At 41.5% G+C, this 26,358-nt stretch overlaps 1 pseudogene; it reads right to left on the reverse strand.

Moving 5' to 3' along the window:
- Positions 1 to 7,090: 7,090 nt before the first annotated feature.
- Positions 7,091 to 26,358, reverse strand: part of LOC141040598 (uncharacterized) — a 78,560-nt pseudogene continuing 59,292 nt past the window's right edge.

The following is a 26,358-nucleotide window of genomic DNA, read 5'->3' on the forward strand; positions in this document are numbered from 1 at the left end:
ATAGAACCAGTTGGTTTGGTGAAGACAATGATTTGGTAGACCAGTTCCAACTGCTGTCTCAGTTGTACGTCTGGTTGGAGCGGCTGGGTATTTAAACCTGAGGACACACAGTCCCGGACACACAGTCCTCACCGTATTCTCCTTGAGCTAAGGTCACACAGACCTCGCCCAATCACTCGTGGTAAGTCTTCAGGTGACTTGCGAACCTTCACAAACTCGGTCACTCGGCGATCCACAATTCCTCTTGGATGCTCTAGACCATGACTCCTAACCGTCTGGAAGATGCACAGTCTTCAAAGGTAACAAGCGTCGGATCCACGCAGGATCAATCTCTTCAGTGATGCTCAATCACTTTGGGTTTGTAGGTGTTTGGGTTTGGGTTTTCCTCTCTTGATGATTTTCGCTCAAAGTCCTTAGAGGATGGGATGCTCTCAAATGACAAGTGTCAGTTTCTCTCAGAGCAGCCAACCAGCTAGTGGTTGTAGGGGTGGCTATTTATAGCCTAGGGAGCAGCCCATCATGATAAGACATAAATGCCATTCAATGATATGACCGTTAGGTGGGAAGATATTTTGGGACAGCTGGCGCATAGAACAGCAACGGTCGGAAATTTGAGTATCAAATTCCTCAGGGCTATCATGTTCCTCACTGTGTAGGCAATCCGCACTGGCGAATTCCTAACTCCTCAGTCAGAACAAATTCCTCAGAGACCAGAAGAACTTAGTCTCTGTCACTGAAGAATATGACTGGACTGTATGAGATTTCCAATGGCTTCACTCGAAGGGATTGGTAGGTGTAGGATTTTGAGTTGAGCATCACATGGAAATTTTTCCTTAGTATTTCCTCGACCCCCTTTAACAGTACGGTGTTTCCTATGACTCAAGAAAGAGAAAATGAAACTACGAAAAAAAAGTCTTCACACTTCATGTTCCTCAAATGAATACCAAGTCTTCAAGGTCACACCAATTTCTTCACTTTCAAAGTCTTCAGGAAGTCTTCAGAAATCCAAAGTCTTCAGTCGAAGAACTTCATTTTTAGGGGTCAACTTTCTCTGTAAATATCAAACTCCTCATAGAATTATAGACCTGTGTACACTCATAAACACATTAGTCCCTTAACGTATAAGTCTTCAATACACCAAAATCACTAAGGGGCACTAGATGCACTTAAAGTGCAACAGAGCCGACAGCCACCTTAACTTTGAGGTTCTGCCATTGTATCATAAGCTAGCAATGTTGAGCCTCCGTGATAGCATCCACGGGGTTGCTAGGAGCCATGAAGTCAGGCCGCTGAACGAGCTCGGTGGAAGCCACACTGCTTCTCTTCTGAGATGGCGGGGTAGCTTCTGGGGTAGCTCCTGCAGCTCATTGGCTCTCAACTTGTTCCTCTAGCTTTTGTACTCTTGCATTCAGCTTCTGTATTTCGGTCAGCTCCAGTTTCCTCTTCCTCTCCCGGGTTTTGTAACTGCCTACGCCGGGAAACCCAACCTTCCACGCAACTGAGCCTGGCGTGCCTCGTGTTCGTCCAGGGTGCTCAGGATTCCCGAGGGCGTCGGTCAGCTCGTCATTCTCTCTTTCGGGAATGAACGTCCCTTGCTGCGCTACGGCGATACACTTCTGAAGCTTCATGACGGGTATTAAAAGTTGCTCGTCCGTCCAAACGCACTTCCCTGTTTCAGCGTCCAAGGTTCCCCCAACCCTGAAGAACCAAGTCCTTGAACGGTCTGGCCTGTTCAATGTCTCTGGTTCGACCCCTTTAGCAAGCAGATCATTCTCAGCTTTGTCCCATAACGGTCGGGCTTTGAGGTAGCCACCTGACCCCGTGCGATGGTAAAACTTCTTCTTTGCAGCATTGTTCTTATTTGTCTCTGACATCTTCTTACTCTTGTCCGATGTCTTGTAGGCCAAAAATGCGGGCCAATGATCTCTTATCTTCTCAAATCGGCCGGTGAATTCTGGAGTCTTCCCTTTTTCGACAAACGTTGATTCCAACTCATTCTTCCACCTCATGAATATATCTGCCATCTTCTTAAGAGCACACGCCTTAACCAATGGCTCTATAATAGGCTTATCCAGATCCTCCTCTGGCGGTAGGGTAAAATTTTCCTTCAGCGAGGTCCGAAGATATTCTTTCTGTCTATCCTGGACATAAGGAACTTGAGGGTCTTCGTTCTTAGGCTTATTCCATAGATGGATGCTGATCGAGATCATGTCCCTAACAATAGCCCCGCACTGAGTAGAAAATGCTTCCTTGGTCCGCATGGGTTCAATCGGTTGGCCATCGTCCGAGATTGTTGTGATCGTGAACCTTTCATCCTGGCGCAGCCTTTTCTTCGAGTCTCGTCTCGTTACCGAAGTTTGGCCCGATCCGGAGGGGTATAAAAGAAGAAAGAAAAGTTAATATATGTACATACAAAACAATTAATTCATCAATTAGCTAGTCAGCACAGGCTTAATTAATATATATACCTCGCCAGACTTTGCAACAGCTCCCTCCTCCGTTCGGTCACCGGAGACGTCATGACGGTCTCCTTCTTCCACCGGCATTCGGTCACCTAAGCCATCATGATCATGTCATTCCTCCTCCATTGTTTGATCACCGGAGCCTTCACCCTCTCCTTCCAGACCATCGATGTTGTTGAGATATGACAAGACATCACCTCCACTGAGGATTATGTCCCACAACAACTGTTCTGTTTCGAAGTCTCTTTGCTCCATAGTTTATGCAAATCTTACAACATGGCAATTAATATACAAACATGAGAGATGGATATATTAGTGGCAACCATCCTAGCTAGCTAATCATAACAAGGAGTATTAATTAGTGGCCTCGACGCTTCTTTGGTTTGGGGTGGCCTTGACAACGACGCTTCTAGAGTTTGGGGTGGTCTCAACAACACTTCTAGGATTTGGGGTGGCCTCGACAACGCTCTTTTAACTTGGTAAATTTGGGTGGCCTTGACGCTTCTAGGGTTTGGGATGGTCTCGGCAACGCTTCTAGGGTTTGTCCCGGACCGCCTCTCTCATGAATGTCCAACGTCCAAACCGCCTATCTCATGAATGTCAAACAAGGGATTTAACAAAATGGCGCCATTCTGGATGTGCAAAAAATGGTCCCTATTTTTCCTGATCTCATCTACCCTTCTATATGTCACGTTTTCTAGTGTCAAAGGATTGAAGAAAACCATGGCTTCATCATTAGCCGGAAGTAATAGGCGCATGATGGTATGAAGCTCTCCAAAGTTATGTTGGAACGGAGTCCTGATAGGATAATTCGCTTTTTGGTATGAAGTTCAGCAAGAGCCTTTCGTACATCGCTATTTGGAAGGCCTTTGCTGAACTTCGTACCAAAAAGAGAATTATCCTATCAGGGCTCCGTTCCAAAATAATTTTGGAGAGCTTCATACCATCATGCGCCTGTTACTTCCAGCTAATTATGAAACCATGTATTTCTTCAATACTTTGAAACAAGAGAACGTGCACATATAGAAGCGTAGATGAGATCAGGAAAAATATGGATCAACTTAATTATGCACGTCTATAATGGGGGCATTCTTGATAAATCTCTTATAAATCTCGAGAGAGTTTGTCTGGTAGGGGCGGGAGGGGGTAGGAGATCGACAACGATTTTTTCTAGAGGTTGGGTGTCCTCGAGAGTTGGTCGAGCGAGAGGGGGTTGATCGACGTCCCCCTCTCGACCCCTCGGCGATCCTCGACCCTCGAACCCTCAATGACCCTCGACCCTCGACCACTCGGTGACCCTCGACCCTGTACCCTAGTTCCCGACCCTTGACCGCTCGGCGATCCTTGACACCCTCGTTCCCGATAAAAAATAAAAATTTATAAAGTGCACTTGATATGTTTCGAGGACTCCTCCCCCCAACACGAGAACATTTTAACTTAGTAAATTTCTATGAACAAAAAAATCATCATCGAACAAACTTAATGTGAGTTTTAAAATAGAACATTCATCGAGCAAGATCATCATGTACAAAAATATCACACTAATTTCTACGAAAAAAAATTCCACAAACCTCGACCCTCGACCCCTCGGCGACCCTCGACCCTCTACCCTTGTTCCCGACCCTCGATCGCTCAGCGATCCTCGACACCCTCGTTCCCGATAAAAAATAAGAAGAGGAAGAAGAAGAGAAAAAGAGGAGAAGAAGAAGGAATAGAGGAGAAGAAGAAAAAATAGAAGATGAAAAACAGAGGAGAAGAAGAAGGAATAGAGGAGAAGAAGAAAAAATAGAATATTATTCTATTTTTTCCTCTTCTCCTATATTCCTTCTTCTTCTCCTCTTTTTCTTCTTCTTCTTCCTCTTCTTATTTTCTCTCTCCTCTTCTTCCTCTCCTCTCCTTCTCCTTCTTCTTCTCCTTCTTCCTCTTCTTATTCTTATTTTCCTTTTTCCTCTCCTTCTTTTTCTTCTTCTTCCTTCTTCCTTCTTCCTCTTTTCTTCTTTTTCCTAATTTCCCTTTTTCCTCTCCACTAACCTAAAATCTACTAACCTAAAATGCACTAACAGTACAACTAACCTAAAATGCACTAACTCAACTAACCTAAAATGCACTAACAGTACAACTAACCTAAAATGCACTAACTCAACTAACCTAAAATGCACTAACCATATATGAACAAATAAAATTAATATGAATTATAAAAAAATTCATATGATCATTTATGAACAAAAAAATATCATCATATATATGAAAAAATAAAATTATTAAAAAATATGCATACATATCCATACATCAACATACACCTATATATTTGGAAAGACAATATGCATACTTATCCATTTACTAAAAACTATATCAACAAAAAAAATGCAATTTGCGTCGGCAGGGGGGAGGGTGGGGGGCAGGGGGCAGGGGCGCAGGACGGGAGGCGACGACGAGGTCGGGGAGGCGTCGGCGACGGCGAGGTCGGAGATGGCGACAACGATGAGGAGCGGGCGGCGATGAGGCAGGGCGCGGTGGCGGCGACGGTGACAGAGACGAGGAGAGCAGGCTGGCGGCGTTGGGGCGCAGGGGCGTTGGTGTCGGGGGAGAATCTGGAAAAATTCCTAAGTCCTGACTTATATAGGAAAGCCTTTGGTCCCGGTACGTGGCACCAACTAGGACCAAAGGTCAGTTTTCAGCTGACCAAAGGGCGGGAAACAGGGACCTTTGGTCCCAGTTGGTGGCACTAATCGGGACTAAAGGGGGGCATTGGTCCCTATTGGTGCCACGAATCGGTACCAATGCACCCCTTTCGTCCCGGTTGGTGCTACCAACCGGGACCAAAGACATTGCGCTGGCGTGGTGCAGTGGGATGTTTAGTCCGACCTCGCTAGTTAAGCTTGAGAGTGGTTTCGCTGCTGCACCCACCCTCTCGAGCTCCTCTCAATTGCAGGCTTTCGGGCCTAATCCGTCACTCCTTGCATGTGGGCCTACTGGGCCTGCTGTGGGACTGAATCCTGGCCCATGGTTGGGTTTCTAGTCGTATTCAGGCCGTGGTGGCACAGTAGGTGACATTTTTTTTCCGGTTTTTTGTTTTCTTTTTTGCTTTATTTATTTTATTTTGTTTCTACTTACAGCAAAATACTTACTGTTTTCATTGATTCTTTTTTCCTTTTAGTGCCATTAGTTTTCCCATTTGAATAGTTTAAATTTCAATTTTTTGAAATCTGTGTGAATCACTAGTTTGTGAATAACTTTACTATAAAAAAAGATTTTTGAGTAATTCCTTTTCCCGCTATATAATATTACTGTGTTTTATCATTATATTCAATTTGGTCATTTTTAGGTTATTTGAAATGTCTGTTTTAATCACAAACAGATTTTGTTGTTTTAGTTTGCTCTTAAAGTTTCAAACAAAAAAATTCTTTATGAAAATTCTTTTTGCTATTAATGTTTTGAACGAAAAATACTTTGATAATATTAGTTGCATAAATTTTATATAATTTTAGTTTCACAAGTACTAGAGGTTTACAAAAGCTTTTTAGTGGATTACTTTTGCTATTAGAGTTTCATTAAAGTTTTCTATTCATTCTTTTTGCTATTTGAGTTTCATTAACGTTTTCTAGTTCATTATTTTAGTTCATTATTTTTGCTATTAGAGTTTCATAAAAGTTTTCTAGTTCATTCTTTTAGCTATTAGTTATGACCCTAAAATTGAAAAGCACTTCAAATGAACTCTGAAGAGGTAGAAAGATGGCATGGTATCATCATTTCACCCACATAGCATGTTCTAAACAGTTAAGAGGGTTAAGGCAAAAACTGGATACACTTCGTGTACAAAATGGACAATCTCTTTCGAAGTATGAGGGTTTCGGATGAAAACTCATCTATTACAAAGGGATTACATTTTTTGAACTTGTTTGAACTCCAAACTTTTTGTGTGTTCAAAATGCACCATTCAAAGTCACATCATCTATTTTCAACCCTTTCTTACTCAATTTGTTATTTTTCATGCATTTACTCATTTTTTAGCTATATGACCCTGAAATTGAAAAGCACTACAAATGAACTCTGAAAAGGTTGAAAGTTGGCATGGTATCATCATTTCACCCACATAGCATGTTCTTAAAAGTCGAGAGGGTTACGCCAAAAAATGGACGCACTTCGTGTACAAAATGGACAGCCTCTTTCGAAGTATTAGGGTTTCGGACGGAAACTCATATGTTACAAAGGGATTTCATTTTTTTGAACTTATTTGAACTCCAAACTTTTTGTGTGTTCAAAGTGCACCACTCAAATCCACATCATCAATTTTCAACCCTTTATGACTTCATTTGTTATTTTTCATGCATTTACTGATTTTTTTGGGCTATATGACCCTGAAATTGAAAAGCACCACAAATGAACTCTGAAAAGGTTGAAAGTTGGCATGGTATTATCATTTCACCCACATAGCATGTGCTAAAAAGTTGAGAGGGTTACGGAAAAAACTGGATGCACTTCGTGTACAAAGCGGACAATCTCTTTCGAAGTACCAGGGTTTCATAAGGAAACTCATCTGTTACAAAAGGCATTTCATTTCTTCACATGTAACTGCAGTGATATTCTAGATCAAAGGCATCATCATAATAGTTGTGGAGAGAAAGTCTTCACTTTTTCTTCGTTTGTGTCCTTTGCTTATTGCGCCGTAACCATGGATAATCTTCATCGTTTAACAGGGTGCTTGGGTCAGCCTTGACTTTGAAGGGAGGAATTTCAAGAAACTTCTCATAATCTTCAGACATGTCTGGCTTGCCCTCCAATCCCACGATGTCTCTTTTTCCTGAAAGAACTATGTGGCGCTTTGGCTCATCGTATGATGTATTCGCTTCCTTATCTTCTCTTTTTCTCGGTTTGGTAGATATGTCCTTCACATAGAAAACCTGCGCCACATCATTGGCTAGGACGAATGGTTCGTCTGTGTACCCAAGATAGTTCCGATCCACTGTTGTCATTTGGTACTGTCGGTCTACCTGTACCCCGCCTCCTGACAAATTGACCCATTTGCACTGAAACAAAGGGACCTTAAAATCATGTCTGTAGTCAAGTTCCCATATGTCCACTATGTAACCATAATATGTATCCTTTCCCTTCTTGGTTGCTGCATCAAAGCGGACACCACTATTTTGGTTGGTGCTCTTTTGATCCTGGGGGATCGTGTACAATGTATAATCATTTATCTAGTACCCTTCGTAAGTCAATACAGTCGAAGATGGTCCCCTCGCCAACGAGTACAACTCATTAGAAGTAGTGTTGTCACCCCTGAGACGTGTTCGCAACCAACTGCCAGAATCCTGATATGTTCACATGTAATCCAGTCGTCACACTACTCCGGGTGTTTGGAGCAGAATGTTCTTGTGTTCATCGACATACGCGGTCACCAAGGTAGAGTTCTGTAGAACTGTGTAGTGTGCTTGAAACCAAGAATGCCCGTCCCTACATGTTATTGAGTCCCCTCCTAGCGTGCCATTTCCAGTCAGTCTCCCTTCATACCGCGATTGAGGGACACCAATCTTCCTCAGGTTAGGAATAAAGTCAACACAAAACCCAATGACATCCTCTGTTTGATGGCCCGTGGAGATGCTTCCTTCTGGCCAAGCGCGGTTACGGACATATTTCTTTAGGACTCCCGTGAACCTCTCAAAGGGGAACATATTGTGTAGAAATACAGGGCCCAGAATGACAATCTTGTCGACTAGATGAACTAGGACGTTCGTCATGATATTGAAGAAGGATGGTGGGAACATCAGCTCGAAACTGACAAGACATTGCGCCACATCAGTCCTTAACCTTGGTAGGATTTCTGGATCATTCACCTTCTGAGAGATTGCATTGAGGAATGCACATAGCTTCACAATGGCTAATCGGATGTTTTCCGGTAGAAGCCCCCTATATGCAGCCGGAAGCAGTTGCGTCATAATCACGTGGCAGTCATGAGACTTTAGGTTCTGGAACTTTTTCTCTGGCATCTTTATTATTCCCTTTATGTTCGACGAGAAGCTACATGGGACATTCATACTGAGTAGGCATCCAAAGAAGATTTCCTTCTCTTCTTTGGTAAGAGCGTAGCTGGCAGGACCTTCATACTGCTTTGGAGGAATGCCGTCTTTTTCGTGCACACGTTGCTGGTCCTCCCGTGCCTCCGGTGTATCTTTTGTCTTCCCATACATGCCCAACAAGCCTAGTAGGTTCACACAAAGACTCTTCGTCACGTGCATCACGTCGATTGAAGAGCGGACCTCTAGGTCTCTCCAGTAGGGTAGGTCCCAAAATATAGATTTCTTCTTCCACATGGGTGCGCGTCCGTCAGCGTCATTCAGAACAGATAGTCCGTCGGGACCCTTTCCAAAGATTACATGTAAATCAGTGACCATAGCAAGTATGTGATCACCAGTACGGATGGCGGGCTTCTTCTGGTGATCTGCCTCGCCTTTGAAATGCTTGCCTTTCTTTCTACATTGATGGTTGGGCGGAAGAAATCGACGATGCCCTAGGTACACATTCTTCCTGCATTTGTCCAGGTATATACTTTCGATGTCATCTAAAAAGTGTGTGCATGCGTGGTATCCCTTGTTTGTCTGCCCTGAAAGGTTACTGAGAGCAGGTAAATCATTGATGCTTACAAACAACAACGCATGCAAGTCAAATTCCTGCTGTTTGTGCTCATCTCACACACGTACACCGTTTCCACTCCATAGCTATAAAAGTTCTTCAACTAATGGCCTTAGGTACACATCAATGTCGTTGCCGGGTTGCTTAGGGCCTTGGATGAGAACTGGCATCATGCACAGCCAAGGAGGAAGGTTATGCATACATAGAGTCACAGGCCAGGTGCTGTGATTGCTGCTCTGCTGCCCAAAAGGATTAATGTCATCCGCGCTTAAACCAAACCATACATTCTCCTTGTGTCACCTTCAAAGTCCTCCCATTACCTTCCCTCGATTTTTCTCCACTGCGACCCATCAGCGGGTGCTCTCAACTTCTCGTCTTTCTTCCGGTCCTCTCTGTGCCATCGCATCAACTTGGCATGCTCTTTGTTTTGGAACAGACGTTTCAGCCGTGGTATTATAGGAGCATACCACATCACCTTGGCAGGAAACCTCTTCCTGGGGCGCTCGCCGTCAACATCACCAGGGTCACCTCTGATCTTATACTGCAATGCACCGCATACCGGGCATCCGTTCAAATCCTCGTACGCACCACGGTACGGGATGCAGTCATTAGGGCATGCATGTATCTTCCGCACCTCCAATCCTAGAGGGCATACAACCTTCTTTGTTGCGTATGTACTGGCGGGCAATTCGTTATCCTTTGGAAGCTTCTTCTTCAATATTTTCAGTAACTTCTCAAATCCTTTGTCAGGTACACCATTCTCTGCCTTCCACTGCAACAATTCCAGTATGGTACCGAGCTTTGTGTTGCCATCTTCGGAATTGGGGTACAACCCTTTTTTGTGATCGTCTAACATGCGATCGAACTTCAGCTTCTTCTTTTCACTTTCGCACTGTCTCTTTGCATCAACAATGATCCGGCGAAGATCATCATCGGGCACATCGTCTGGTTCCTCTTGATCTTCAGCTTCCCCCGTTGCAGCATCACCGTATTCAGGGGGCACATAGTTGTCATCATCCTCTTCTTCTTTGTCGTCTTCCATCATTATAGTGTGGCATGAAACCTTTCTCAAGAAGGTGGATGTGAAGGGTTTTCGAGTCAGAGTCTGGGGGAGTGTCTAAGAAAGAATTAGCTGAGGAATTTGCAGACATTTATAAGACCAATTGGCGATGGCCCATCAATGCTCTGGATGACTGGACTTTCTTAGTAAAATTTCCTCCAGAGATAGATGTTGCTCATGTGGCAGGCTATCCCTGCTTTGGCCTGAAAAAAGACAATGTAATAGTCAATGTAGAAGTCTGGAAAGGAAATGTTGAGGCAGAGGATGACCTGCAAGATGTCTGGATCAAGATCAGGAAGATGAACCCAAGTGTTGTGAATGGTCCATGCTTGACCAAATCACTTCCACCCTGGGGGTGCTGCTGGATGTTGACTGGTAGCACAACTTCCAGTCCTTTTATGAGACACTTAGGGTGGAGATCTCATGCAAGGACCATACAAATATCCCTACAGAGAGACCTTTTGGTATCAAAGGAAAAAATCTAAAGGTTGTTGATTGAAGTGGAGCCAAGAAATAGTGACGAAGCTATGACAGCAACCAACCCCTCTCTGGATACAACTAATTCTTTGGAAACAATGTCTAAAGACAGTGTTTCTAATGATGGTAGATCACAGCAGGGGTCCAGGACTGGCTCTGACTCTGGCTCACTCACTAGAACTGGAAATTCAACTCACAGGACTCAAGTATCAGGGCAACAAAACGCCTATGAAGAGACAACACCAACTTCCATGCTCAAAAACCAGCTCCCTGAGACCCAATACCTACCCAGGATTCAAGCTCTAGAACAATTACTCAACCCATAACAGGGGGACTCTGTTGGAATGAACCTGTTGAGGGAAATGGAGCTAATTGGGGAAGATGAGATTGATCCTGTGGAAGAAATAGAGGACATGGATGATGGTGATGAAGCTGAACAATTATCTCTCGATGTGCAATATGAAGCCAACTTCCCTGCCATTGCTACCTCTTGAGCATGCGTTGGTTTTCCCTTAAAGAGGAAAGGGTGATGCTGCAAACTAGCGTAAGTATTTCCATCAGTATTTGAGAACCAAGGTATCAATCCAGTAGGAGACAATGCACAAGTCACCTAGTACCTGCACAAACAATCAAGAACCTTGCAACCAACACGATAAAGGGGTTGTCAATCCCTTCACGGTCACTCGCAAAAGTGAGATCTAATAAAGATAGTAAAGTAAATATTTTTGGTATTTTTGTTGTATACATTGGAATGTAAAGATTGCAAAATAGTAAACGAGATGCGATGTAAATAAAAGAGATGCAATATAATAATAAAGAGACCCGGGGGCCATAGGATTCACTAGTGGCTTCTCTCAAGATAGCATGTATTACGGTAGGTGAACAAATTACTGCCGAACAATTAATAGAAAAGCGCATAGTTATGAAGATATCTAAGGCAATGATCATGAATATAGGCATCACGTCCGTGCCAAGTAGATCGAAATGATTCTGCATCTACTACTATTACTCCACACATCGACCGCTATCCAGCATGCATCTAGAGTATTAAGTTCATAAGAACAGAGTAACGCATTAAGAAAGATGACATGATGTAGAGGGATAAACTCAAGCAATATGATATAAACCCCATCTTTTTATCCTCGTTGGCAACAAAACAATGCGTGCCTTGCTGCCCGTACTGTCACTGGGAAAGGACACCGCAAGATTGAACCCAAAGCTAAGCACTTCTCCCATTGCAAGAAAGATCAATCTAGTAGGCCAAACTAAACCGACAATTCGAAGAGACTTGCAAAGGTATCAAATCATGCATATAAGAATTCAGAGAAGAACCAAATAATATTCATAGAAAATCTTGTTCATAAATCCACAATTCATCGGATGTCGGCAAACACACCGCAAAAGATTATTACATCGAATAGATCCCCAAGAACAACGAGGAAAACTTTGTATTGAGAATCAATGAGAGAGAAGAAGCCATCTAGCTAATAACTATGGACGCGAAGGTCTGTGGTAAACTACTCACGCTTCATCGGAGAGGCAATGGTGTTGATGTAGAAGCCCTCCATGATCGATTCCCCCTCCAGTAGATCGCCGGAAAAGGCCCCAAGATGGGATCTCACGGGTACAGAAGGTTGCGGCGGTGGAAAAGTGGTTTCATGGCTCTCTCTGATCGATCTAGGGTATAAGAGTATATATAGGCGAAAGAAGTACGTCGGTGGAGCTACCAGGGGCCCACGAGGGTGGGGGGCGCGCCCTCCTGCCTCGTGGCCGCCTCGTGGAGTTCTAGACTTCAACTCCATGTCTTCTGGATTGCTTTCGGTCCAAGAAAGATCATCGCGAAGGTTTCATTCCGTTTGGACTCCGTTTGGTATTCCTTTTCTGCGAAACTCTAAAATAGGCAAAAAAACAGAAATTGGCACTAGGCCTCTGGTTAATAGGTTAGTCCCAAAAATAATATAAAAGAGCATATTAAAGCCCATTAAACATCCAAAACAGATAATATATTAGCATGGAAGAATAAAAAATTATAGATACGTTGGAGACGTATCAAGCATCCCCAAGCTTAATTCATGCTCGTCCTCGAGTAGGTAAATGATAAAAACAGAATTTTTGATGTGGAATGCTACCTATCATAATTATCAATGTAATTTTCTTTATTGTGGCATGAATGTTCAGATCCGAAAGATTCAAAACAAAAGTTTAATATTGACATAAAAATAATAATACTTCAAGCATACTAATAAAGGAATCATGTCTTCTCAAAATAACATAACCAAAGAAAGTTATCCCTACAAAATCATATAGTCTAGCTATGCTCTATTTTCATCACACAAAATATTTAAATCATGCACAACACCGATGACAAGCCAAGCAATTGTTTCATACTTTTAATTCTCAAACTTTTCCAATCTTCACGCAATACATGAGCATGAGCCATGGACATAGCACTATAGGTGGAATATAATGGTGGTTGTGGAGAAGACAAAAAGGAGAAGATAGTCTCACATCAACTAGGCGTATCGATGGCTATGGAGATGCCCATCAATAGATGTCAATGTGAATTAGTAGGGATTGCCATGCAACGGATGCACTAGAGCTATAAGTGTATGAAAGCTCAGAAAGAAACTAAGTGGGTGTGCATCCAACTTGCTTGTTCACGAAGACCCAGGGCATTTTGAGGAAGCCCATCATTGGAATATACAAGCCAAGTTCTATAATGAAAAATTCCCACTAGTATATGAAAGTGACAACATAGGAGACTCAATATCATGAAGATCATGGTGCTTCTTTGAAGCACAAGTGTGGTAAAACGATAGTAGCATTGCCCCTTCTCTCTTTTTCTCTCATTTTTTTATTTGGGCCTTTCTCTTTTTTTATATGGCCTCTTTTTTTTGTCCGGAGTCTCATCTCGACTTGTGGGGGAATCATAGTCTCCATCATCCTTTCCTCACATGGGACAATGCTCTAATAATGATGATCATCACAATTTTATTTACTTACAACTCAATACTTAGAACAAAATATGACTCTATGTGAATGCCTCCGGCGGTGTACCGGGATGTGCTATGAATCAAGAGTGACATGTATGAAAAATTATGAACGGTGGCTTTGCCACAAATACGATGTCAACCACATGATCATGCAAAGCAATATGACAATGATGAAGCGTGTCATAATAAACAGAACGGTGGAAAGGTGCATGGCAATATTCTCGGAATGGCTATGGAAATGCCATAATAGGTAGGTATGGTGGCTGTTTTGAGGAAGGTAAATGGTGGGTTTATGGTACCGGCGAAAGTTGCGCGGTACTAGAGAGGCTAGCAACGGTGGAAGGGTGAGAGTGCGTATAATCCATGGACTCAACATTAGTCATAAAGAATTCACATACTTATTGCAAAAATCTATTAGTTATCGAAAAGAAGTACTATGCGCATGCTCCTAGAGGGATAGATTGGTAGGAAAAGACCATCGGTTGTCCCCGACCACCACTCGTAAGGAAGACAATCATAAAATAAATCATGCTCTGACTTCGTCACATAACGGTTCACCATACGTGCATGCTACGGGAATCACAAACTTTAACACAAGTATCTCTCAAATTCACAACTACTCAACTAGCATGACTCTAATATCACCATCTTCATATCTCAAAACAATCATAAGGAAACAAACTTCTCATAGTATTCAATGCACTTTATATGAAAGTTTTTATTATACCCATCTTGGATGCCCATCATATTAGGACTAATTTTATAGCCAAAGAAAATTACCATGCTGTTCTAAAAGACTCTCAAAATAATATAAGTGAAGCATGAGAGATCAATAATTTCTATAAAATAAAACCACCATCGTGCTCTAAAATGATATAAGTGAAGCACTAAATAAAAATTATCTAGCTCAAAAGATATAAGCGAAGCACATAGAGTATTCTAATAAATTCCGATTCATGCGTGTCTCTCCCAAAAGGTGTGTACAGCAAGGATGATTGTGGTAAAATAAAAAGAAAAGACTCAAATCATACAAGACGCTCCAAGCAAAACACATATCATGTGGTGAATAAAAATATAGCCTCAAATAAAGTTACCGATAGATGAAGACAAAAGAGGGGATGCCTTCCAGGGCATCCCCTAGCTTAGGATTTTGGTTGTCCTTGAATTTTACCTTGGGGTGCCTTGGTCATCCCCAAGCTTAGGCTCTTGACACTCCTTATTCTAAAATCCATCAAATCATTACCCAAAAACTTAAAAACTTCACAACACAAAACTTCAACAGAAAATCTCATGAGCTCCGTTAGTACAAGAAAATAAACCACCACTTTAAGGTACTGTAATAAACTCATTCTTTATTTATATTGGTGTAAACCTACTGTATTACAACTTCTCTATGGTTCATACCCCCCGATAGTACTCATAGATTCATCAAAATAAGCAAACAACACACGAAAAACAGAATCTGTAAAAAAAAACAGAACAGTCTGTAGGAATCTGATTTGTTCGAACACTTATGTAACACCAAAAATTCTGAAATAAATTGGTGGACGTGAGTAATTTGTCTATTAACCATATTCAAAAAGAATCAACCTAAAATCACTCTCCAGTAAAAAATGACAGCTAATCTCGTGAGCGCAAAAGTTTCTGTTTTTTACAGCAAGATCGCAAAGACTTCACCCAAGTCTTCCCAAAGGTTCTACTTGGCACAAACACTAATTAAATCATAAAACCACATCTAAACAGAAGGTAGACGGATTATTTATTACTAAACAGGATAAAAAAGCAAATAACAAAAAATAAAATTGTGTTGCCTCCCAACAAGCGCTATCATTTAACGCCCCTAGCTAGGCATTGATAATTTCAATGATGCTCACGTAAAAGAGAAGAATTGAAGCACAAAGAGAGCATCATAAAACATGTGACAAACACATCTAAGTCTAACATATTTCCTATGCATAGGCATTTTATAAGCAAACAAATTATCAAGGAAAGCAAAAACTAGCATATGCAAGGAAGAAGAAAGAGACGACAGCAATCTCAACATGAAGAGAGGTGATTTAGTAACATGAAAATTTCTACAACCATATTTTCCTCTCTCATAATAATTACGTGTATAGGTATCACATAACATATTCTCTAGATGATCCAAAATAGTGTGATTAACATTAACTAAAGTCATGACCTCTCCAAACCCACTTTTATCAAAAATTTCATAAGATTGAATATTCTCCAAATATGTGGGATCTAAAGATGACACTCTTCCAAACCCACTTTCAATATTATTGCAAACATTCTTATCAATCTCATATTCATCATGGGGCTTAAATAAATTTTCAAGATCATAAGAAGAATCACCCCAATCATGATCATTGCAGCAAGTAGTGGACCTAGCAGAACTAGCATCCCCAAGCTTAGGGTTTTACATATTAGTAGCACAATTGACATTAAAAGAATTTATAATAACATCATTGCAATCATGATTTTTATTCAAAGATCTATCGTGAATCACTTCATAAATTACTTCATCACAATTTTCAGATTCACGAATTTCAAGCAAAACTTCATAAAGATAACCTAGTGCACAAAACTCACTAGCAATTGGTTCATCATAATTGGATCTCTTAAAAAGATTGGCAAGCGGATGAGGATCCATAAATCTTAGGTTCTCTGATTTGTAATAAATACAAAATTATTCCAACCAAACGAGCAAACGAGCCAAATAATACATCAAAGCAAATGAAAAGACGAACAACAGAAGGGAGAGAGGAAAACGAGAGGCGAATGACAAATAATGTAATGCGAGGGAGAAGAGTTTATGATGGGTACTTGGTATGTCTTGACTTGGCATAGATCTCCCCGGCAACGGTGCAAGAAATCGTTCTTGCTAGCTCTAGAGCATGTGTTGGTTTTCCCTTGAAGAGGAAAGGGTGATGCAGCAAAGTAGCATAAGTATTTCCATCACTTTTTGAGAACCAAGCTATCAATCCAGTAGGAGACAACGCACAAGTCACCTAGTACCTGCAAAAACAATCAAGAACCTTGCAACAAACGCGATAAAGGGGTTGTCAATCCCTTCACGGTCACTCGCAAAACTGAGATCTAATAATGATAGTAAAGTAAATATTTTTGGTATGCTTGTTGTATAGATTGGAAAGTAAAAATTGCAAAATAGTAAACGAGATGCGATGTAAATAAAAGAGATGCAATATAATAATAAAGAGACCCGGGGGGCATAGGTTTCACTAGTGGCTTCTCTCAAGATAGCATGTATTACGGTGGGTGAACAAATTACTGTCGAGCAACTGATTGAAAAGCGCATAGTTACGAAGATATCTAAGGCAATGATCATGAATATAGGAATCACGTCCGTGTCAAGTAGATCGAAACAATTCTGCGTCTACTACTATTACTCCACACATCGACCGCTATCCAGCATGCATATAGAGTATTAAGTTCATAAGAACAGAGTAACGCATTAAGCAAGATGACATGATGTAGAGGGATAAACTCAAGCAATATGATATAAACCCCATCTTTTTATCCTCTATGGCAACAATACAATGCATGCCTTGCTGCCCCTACTGTTACTGGGAAAGGACACCGCAAGATTGAACCCAAAGGTAAGCACTTCTCCCATTGCAAGAAAGATCAATCTAGTAGGCCAAACTAAACCGACAAATTGAAGAGACTTGCAAAGATATGAAATCATGCATATAAGAATTCAGAGAAGAACCAAATAATATTCATTGATAATCTTGTTCATAAATCCACAATTCATCGGATCTCAGCAAACACACCGCAAAAGAGTTTTACATCGAATAGATCTCCAAGAACATCGAGGAGAACTTTGTATTAAGAATCAAAGAGAGAGAAGAAGCCATCTAGCTAATAACTATGGACCCGAAGGTCTGTGGTAAACTACTCACGCTTCATCGGAGAGGCAATGGTGTTGATGTCGAAGCCCTCCGTGATCGATTCCCCCTCCGGCAGATCGCCGGAAAAGGCCCCAAGATGGGATCTCATGGGTACAGAAGGTTGCGGCGGTGGAAAAGTGGTTTCGTGGCACTCTCTGATTGATCTAGGGTATAGGCAAAAGAAGTACGTTGGTGGAGCTACGAGGCGCCCACGAGGGTGGGGGCGCGCCCTCCTGCCTCGTGGCCGCCTCGTGGAGTTCCAGACTTCAACTCCAAGTCTTCTGGATTGCTTTCGGTCCAAGAAAGAAGGTTTCATTCCGTTTGGAGTCCGTTTGGTATTCCTTTTCGGCGAAACTCTAAAATTAGGCAAAAAAAAAAACAGAAACTGGGACTGGCCTCCGGTTAATAGGTTAGTCCCAAAAATAATATAAAAGAGCATATTAAAGCCCTTTAAACATCGAAAACAGATAATATATTAGCATGAAACAATAAAAAATTATAGATACATTGGAGACGTATCAGCCATGATGACTACTATTGACAGCAAGAAGTGGGGCCACTAGTGCAGAACCGGGCTTGAGTCCCGGTTCGTAAAGGCCTTTAGTGCCGGTTCCCTAACCGGCACTAAAGAGTGGGGACTAAAGGTCCCCCCCCTTTAGTACCGGTTCGTCATGAACTGGCGCTAACGTGCCACCACGTGGCACGAGCCAGGCCCGGGTGCTTCTAGGACATTAGTACCGGTTGGTAACACCAACCGGTACTAAATGTTTGGGGGTGTTCTGGTTTTGTTTTTTATTTTTTCTTTAATTTTGTGTTTTCAATTTAATTTAGTGATTGTTTTACATTATAATGGGTTGTTAAATCATTAGGTGAAAGTACCGCAGATTAGTTTCGACTGGATGCATGTGGTTCCTAGCTAAGTGATCAAGTATAATTATACTTGATCACTTAGCTAGGATCCACAACTTGATCACTTAGCTAGGATCCACATGCATCCAGTCGAAACTAATCTGCGGTACTTTCACCTAATGATTTAACAACTCATTATAATGTAAAACAAGCACTAAATTAAATTGAAAACTAATCTGCAGTTTCTTTCATAAATGATATAATAACTCATCATCATATTAATACAAAAATTCTTGCATCATATCATCAACAACAGTATACTAGCTAGCTAAAAATCATCATAGTCGTCATTACCACTATTTAATCATCATAGTCATTACCGCTATCTAATCACCACCAACACTAGCTTAAAGAAGAAACATTCACATGTACCAGAAGCAAAGATATCATCGAGTTCAACATGGTCATGATATTATAAGTGTTCATAACACCACAAAAGAAAATCACTCTTTGAGATTAAGTTCAGGACGAAGAACACGAACATGAGAGGACAAGTACTAAGAGCATGAACTAGCTTAATCACTCCTGCTACTCGCTCTCAGGTAAAATAGCATAAAACATGTATAACTCTCCTGATTCATCATACTGGAGCATGCAGATGAACCTGTCTCCTAATCGTGGGCTGCGCTTCTCATTGCTGCCCCCTAGTACTTCTCTGGGATCGTTAACAATTTTGCTCCAATCTTTCACTATTAAGCATTCATCGCTTTTAGAAATCCTGAATGCACTCATGTGCAATGTAGGATATCTTGGCCGTAAGCTAACCATTGACATGCGACCTTTAGTCTCGATACACTGAGGCACAAATGTCATCGGGAGTCCCTGTTGAAGAACATTATATAGTAATTAATATACTTAGCAATGAAAGTTTAACTTCAAAAATAATTTATGCAAAAGATGCACTGAGGACAGATAGTAAAAATCTTACCATATTTCCTAAATAGATGTGACCGTAGTTCAATACGATCACTATTTGTCGCACGTTTTGAGTACTAACATTTCTAAGTGCAGGAAGAAAATGTGTCTTGTCAGTATGAAGATCCTCAAGCCATGAAACATAATGACTTATGTCCTCGCAGTTTAGTTCAGTTCCGGGACAGTAGTAGGTCCTGTCTACCAAGCGCCGGACATGTTTGCTTGAATGGAAATAAGCTATCAATAGAAATTAGTTGTCAACTATTTTTGAATAAACAATATCAAAGACATAAATATGGTTGAGAAACTCACATAATGGTAGAACTTGAGGCGTCTGCACATCGACCCAGATGTCTCTATTACCTTCAATATCATCTTCTGGACGAATATAAAAGGTGATAACCATATCAGGCTCAAATGCATAAGCCTTGCATAGTGCTTGCCAAGTTTTGCATTCAAACTAGGTGTATGTGTCTACATTGTATAATTTGACGTTGAAAGTATAACCATGCTCGGTCTTCAGGTAAACTCTGTTTACCTCCATAGTTTCCATAGCACTGAAACCTATCTTATCCAAGACAAAAATTCTTGCATGGCAGGGGATGCGCTAGTAGAATAGTGAAAATTTAAAATTATAAGTTGAAGCAAATGAAGCATATATAAGTCATGCTTAATTACGAAAAAATACTTGTCGTTGTGACTTACTGTATCCACTTCGAAGGTCTCATCCAGCTTGATGCTGAAGCGCCTATCATCAACAAGGAAATTTCTGTCACACAAGTCGCGCCGGTCTTCATAGTATTCGCACATAATGGAATCTTTTTTGTCGTCACACGACATTTCCTATGTTCATATAGGTGAAACATTAAACACTTACTAATTCTATTAATTCAACTAATTCAACTACTTCTATTAATTCAACTAGTTCTATTAATTCAACTAAGCATTTACTAAAAATAAACTTGTTCTATTAATTTTCTAACTAAAATAAAGTAGCTAGTTAGTAATATTTTAATTAGATCATCAAATCTCAGATACCTAAATTTTCTTACTAAAAATAAACTAGTTCTATTAATTCAACTAAGAATTTACTAAAAATAAACTAGTTCTATTAATTTTCTTACTAAAATATATAAAGTAGCTATATATAGTAATATTTTAATTAGATCATCAAATCTCATATACCTAAATTTTCTTACTAAAAATAAACTAGTTCTATTAATTCAACTAGTTCAACTAAGCATTTACTAAAAATAAACTAGCTAGCTATATTAATTCAAAAAGTTCAAATAATCTCATATACCTAAATTTTCTTACTAAAAATAAACTAGTTCTATTATTTTTCTTACTAAAAATAAACTAGTTATATTAATTCAACTAGTTCAAATCTCATATACCTAATTAATATCTAGCTAATTCATCTAACAATTGACATTAATATTTAACAACTTTTGTATCTAATTCATCTAACATTAACATTCTAACATTCTTATCTACGTAATTCGTCTAACATTAATCTAAACAACAGAAAACATAAAATAAGTAAAAAAAATATGTGTGTCTGTGTGTTTCCGTGTGTGTGTGTGTATCTGTGTGTGTAAGTGTGTGTGTGTGTACGAGTGGGGGGCGGCGGCGTATGGGCGGCGGTGCGAGACGGCGACGCGACGGGGACGGCACGACGACGGGCGGCGGGCCGGGGGCGACGACGCGATCGAGACGGTGACGTACGGGGCGGCGGCGCTAGACGGCGACGACGGGGACGACGACGACGGACGGCAGGGCGACGACGTGTGGCGGGGGCGGCGAGCAATGGGCGACGGTGCGGCGGCGGCGGCGATGTCGCGCGAAGAAGTTGGAGAAGAAGTGGTGATCGATGAAACTGAATTTTTCGTAAGTGCCATATATATAGGAGGGGCCTTTAGTACCGGTTGGAGCCACGAACCGGCACTAAAGGCCAATTTTGGCCAGGTCAAGCGGCGGGAAATGGCCCCCTTTAGTACCGGTTCATGGCTCCAACCGGTACCAAAGGCCACCATTAGTACGGGTTGGAGCCACCAACCGATACTAATGGGTGTGCGCTGCCACCCGCGGTGGACAATGTTTAGTCCCACCTCGCCGAGCGAAGGGCAGCCGCACTGGTTTATAAACCCAGCCGCGGCTGCTCCTTCGAACTCCTCTATATAGCAGGCTTCCGGGCCAAACTATGGCGCGCTGCCCTGTGAGCCTGCTGGCCCTACTGGGCCTGAATTTTCACACCCGAGGTCTGGCAGGCCCACTGGGATCGCCCCAACAATTTTTTATATAGTTTTTTATTTTTTGCATTATTTATTTTTTATATTTATGTTTGAGTAATTTTTTTATAGTTTTTTTCTTTTCTGCTATATTTATTTTCTTCTATTTATTTATGAGTAGTTTTTTTGCTGTATTTAGTTTCTTTGTGAATATTTTTGCTTTAGCTCTCTAAACAAATTGGCAAATGAATGAAAAACAACAAATGATGTCAGAAGGTGTTGGAAATTGATGACGTCGCTTTGAATGCTGCATACTGAACGCAAAAAAGTCTGGAGTTCAAATAAGTTTTAAAAAAATGAAGTGCCCGTGTAACAGAGGAGTTCTCGTCCGAAACCCTGATACTCCGAAAGAGATTGTCCAGTTTGTACACGAAGTGCGTCCAGTTTTTGCCGTGACCCTCTCTACTCTTTTGCACATGCTATGCGGGTGAAATGATGATACCATGCCAAGTTTCAACTTTTTCAGAGTTCATTTTGTAGTGATTTTCAATTTCACGGTCATTTAGCTCTCTAAACAAATCGGTAAATGACTGAAAAACAGCAAATGATGTCAGAACGTGTTGGAAATTGATGACGCCGCTTTGAATGCTGCATACTGAACGCAAAAAAGTCTGGAGTTCAAATAAGTTTTAAAAAAATGAAGTGCCCGTGTAACAGAGGAGTTCTCGTCCGAAACCCTGATACTCCGAAAGGGGTTGTCCAGTTTGTACACGAAGTGCGTCCAGTTTTTCCGTGACCCACTCTACTCCTTTGCACATGCTATGCGGGTGAAATGATGATACCATGCCAAGTTTCAACATTTTCAGAGTTCATTTCGTACTGATTTTTAATTTCACGGTCATTTAGCTCTCTAAACAAATCGGTAAACGACTAAAAAACAACAAATGATGTCAGAACGTGTTGGAAATTGATGACATCGCTTTGAATGCTGCATACTGAACGCAAAAAAAGTCTGGAGTTCAAATAAGTTTAGAAAAAATGAAGTGCCCGTGTAACAGATGAGTTATCGTCCGAAACCCTGATACTCCGAAAGAGATTGTGCAGTTTGTACACGAAGTGCATCCAGTTTTTGCCGTGACCCTCTCTACTCTTTTGCACATCCTATGCGGGTGAAATGATGATACCATGCCAAGTTTCAACATTTTCATAGTTCATTTTGTAGTGATTTTCAATTTCATGGTCATTTAGCTCTCTAAACAAATCGGTAAATGACTGAAAAACAGCAAATGATGTCACAACGTGTTGGAAATTGATGACGTCGCTTTGAATGCTGCATACAGAACGCAAAAAAGGTCTGGAGTTCAAATAAGTTTTAAAAAAATGAAGTAACTGTGTAACAGATGAGTTCTCGTCCGAAACCCTGATACTTCGAAAGAGATTGTCCAGTTTGTACACGAAGTGCGTCCAATTGTGAAGTGAGTGGAGAGAGTGAGGGGCAGCCGGCGGGGGAGGACTGGCGCGGGGGATTGAGGGGGAGACCGAGTGAGTGGAGAGAGTGAGGGCGTAAACATGTGAAAATATACATAAAAAATACATTGATTATCAATGATCTTTTTGTGTACAATCTGAATTGTCAATATGAGTCCTCCACAAATTCTGCACATAGAGTTCAGTGAAGACCAAGTGCTTGTGATAGTTTGAGAAGTAACATATTTAAGGTGGTAAAAATCTTTCTAGGGGAGCGAGGTTGGGCTAAAAACAGCCTGCCACAACCTCTTTACTATCGGTTCATGCCACGAACCGGTACTAAAGGGCCTGGCCGGGCCCCAGCCTCTTTAGTACCGGTTCGTGGGATGAACCGGTACTAAAGGTTCGCACTGAACCGGTACTAATGATCTCCTCCCACCTTGCCATTTGAACCAGCACTAATGGACACATTAGTGCCGGCTCAAATGCAAACCGGGACTAATGTGTCTCACATTTGACCCTTTTTCTACTAGTGCGCCCTGCGCAAGCTGCTAGGATGAGCTCAAGAATTGCTGGTGACAGAAGAACCATCAAGGAAAAAGCTCAACAGCTCAAGGAGGTCCAGAACCTAGAAGTCCAAAAAGCTCATGGTAAGAATCAAGCATCTTTTAACATGTTCAATAATCCATCTTTCCTTTCAGTAGCCACTAACATTGGGGTTGAGGTTGATTTAGAGAATGCTATATCTATCAATCCTTCCGCCCACACTTATATTGATGGAACTAAAGCCCAAACCATGACTCAGGGTCATGAGAATGAGCTGTATAATCCTTTAACGGATCATCTAGCCATCTCAGATCCACCATCTAGCCCTAATGAAGGGCTCTGGTCCCTGGTAAGGAGGAATAGACGGGGCAAGCACCCCAGGACAGCGATTACAAAATGAATGCTCTCTTCTGGAATGTGAGAGGCATCTCTGATGCAGGCAGAAAGCCTCTCATTATAGACACCATAGCTTACTATTTTAGGTTTTCAGGAAACTAAGAAGGAGGATTTTCCCCCTTCGTACCTTAAATCTCTGATTGGTCACAGAGATTTTGCTTGGCACTGATACGTCTCCAACGTATCTATAATTTTTCATTGCTCCATGCTATATTATCTTCTGTTTTGGACATTATTGGGCTTTATTATTCCATTTTATATTATCTTTGGGACTAACCTATTAACCGGAGGCCCAACCCAGAATTGCTGTTTTTTTCCTATTTCAGAGTTTCTCAGAAAAATAATATCAAACGGAGTCCAAACGGAATGAAACCTTAGGGAACGTGATTTTCGGAACGAACATGATCGAGAGGACTTGGACCCTACGTCAAGAAATCAAGCAGGAAGCCACGAGGTAGGGGGGCGCGCCAACCCCCCCCAGGCGCGCCCTCCGCCCTCGTGGGCCCCATGTTGCTCCACCGACGTACTCCTTCCTACTGTACCCCATATACCTACGTACCCCCAAACGATCAGATACGGAGCCAAAAAACTAATTCCACCGCCGCAACCTTCTGTACCCACGAGATCCCATCTTGGGGCCTGTTCCGGAGCTCCGCCGGAAGGGGCATCCATCATGGAGGGCTTCTACATCAACAACATAGCCTCTCCGATGAAGTGTGAGTAGTTTGCCTCAGACCTTCGGGTCCATAGTTATTAGCTAGATGGCTTCCTCTCTCTTTTTGGATCTCAATACAATGTTCTCCCCCTCTCTCGTGGAGATCTATTCGATGTAATCTTCTTTTGCGGTGTGTTTGTTGACACCGATGAATTGTGGGTTTATGATCAAGTTTATCTATGAACAATATTTGAATCTTCTGAATTCTTTTATGTATGATTGGTTATCTTTGCAAGTCTCTTCGAATTATCAGTTTGGTTTGGCCTACTAGATTGATCTTTCTTGCAATGGGAGAAGTGCTTAGCTTTCCCAGCGACAGTAGGGGCAGCAAGGCACGTATTGTATTGTTGCCATCGAGGATAACAAGATGGGTTTTTTATCATATTGCATCAATTTATCCCTCTACATCATGTCATCTTGCTTAAGGCGTTACTCTGTTCTTATGAACTTAATACTCTAGATGCATGCTGGATAGCGGTCGATGTGTGGAGTAATAGTAGTAGATGCAGGCAGAAGTCGGTCTACTTGTCTCGGACGTGATTCCTATATACATGATCATACCTAGATATTCTCATAACTATGCTCAATTCTGTCAATTTCTCAACAGTAATTTGTTCACCCACCGTAAAATACTTATGCTCTTGAGAGAAGCCACTAGTGAAACCTATGGCCCTAGGGTCTATCTTCATCATATTAATCTTCCAACACTTAGCTATTTCTTTTGCCGTTTTTAGTTTACTTTCTTTACTTTGCATCTTTATCATAAAAATACCAAAAATATTATCTTATCATATCTATCAGATCTCACTCTCGTAAGTGACCGTGTAGGGATTGACAACCCCTTATCGCGTTTGTTGCGAGGATTTATTTGTTTGTGTAGGTGCGAGGGACTTGCGTGTAGCCTCCTACTGGATTGATACCTTGGTTCTCAAAAACTGAGGGAAATACTTACGCTACTTTGCTGCATCACCCTTTCCTCTTCAAGGGAAAACCAACGCAGTGCTCAAGAGGTAGCAGGCACCACCTCCCAGCCATAGGCTCTGCTAGAGGCATCCTCATGGGAGTGGACCAAGATGTTTTTGATGTTGTCTCTTGGTCTCATTTAGATTTTTCTGTTAGCTGTGAAATGAGGCACAAAACTCTTGGGCATCTGTTTAGGGTAATTATAGTATATGGCTCCCCTTATAAAGAAGGGAAAGGTGCTTTTATTTCTGAGCTTCACACCTTATATGTAGATAATCACATCCCTACTCTAATTGGGGGGATTTCAATCTATTTAGAAATGCAAAAGAAAAGAGCAATGGAGTTATCAATCATAGATGGAGTGATAACTTCAATGCTTGGATTGAGATTTGGGGACTGTTTGAGATTAAACTCCTTAGTAGGAAATTCACTTAGGCCAACAACCAGGTTGACCTCATCATGTCCACTATTGACAGAATTTTCTGCAATACTAACATGGACTCCCTCTATCCTTTGGCCTCTTGTAGATCTCTTCCTAGATGTGGTAGTGACCATACCCCCCTCCTTTGGGATTCTGGGGTAGAGGTCCGACCTAGGAAGAGTAGCTATAAGGTGGAAAAATGGTGGCTCCTTAGGGCCGATTTTGCTGATCTAATCCACAAGGTTTGGTCAGAGCCAAA

Source organism: Aegilops tauschii, chromosome 2 (assembly GCF_002575655.3).
Source record: "Aegilops tauschii subsp. strangulata cultivar AL8/78 chromosome 2, Aet v6.0, whole genome shotgun sequence".
NCBI classification, from domain to species: domain Eukaryota; kingdom Viridiplantae; phylum Streptophyta; class Magnoliopsida; order Poales; family Poaceae; genus Aegilops; species Aegilops tauschii.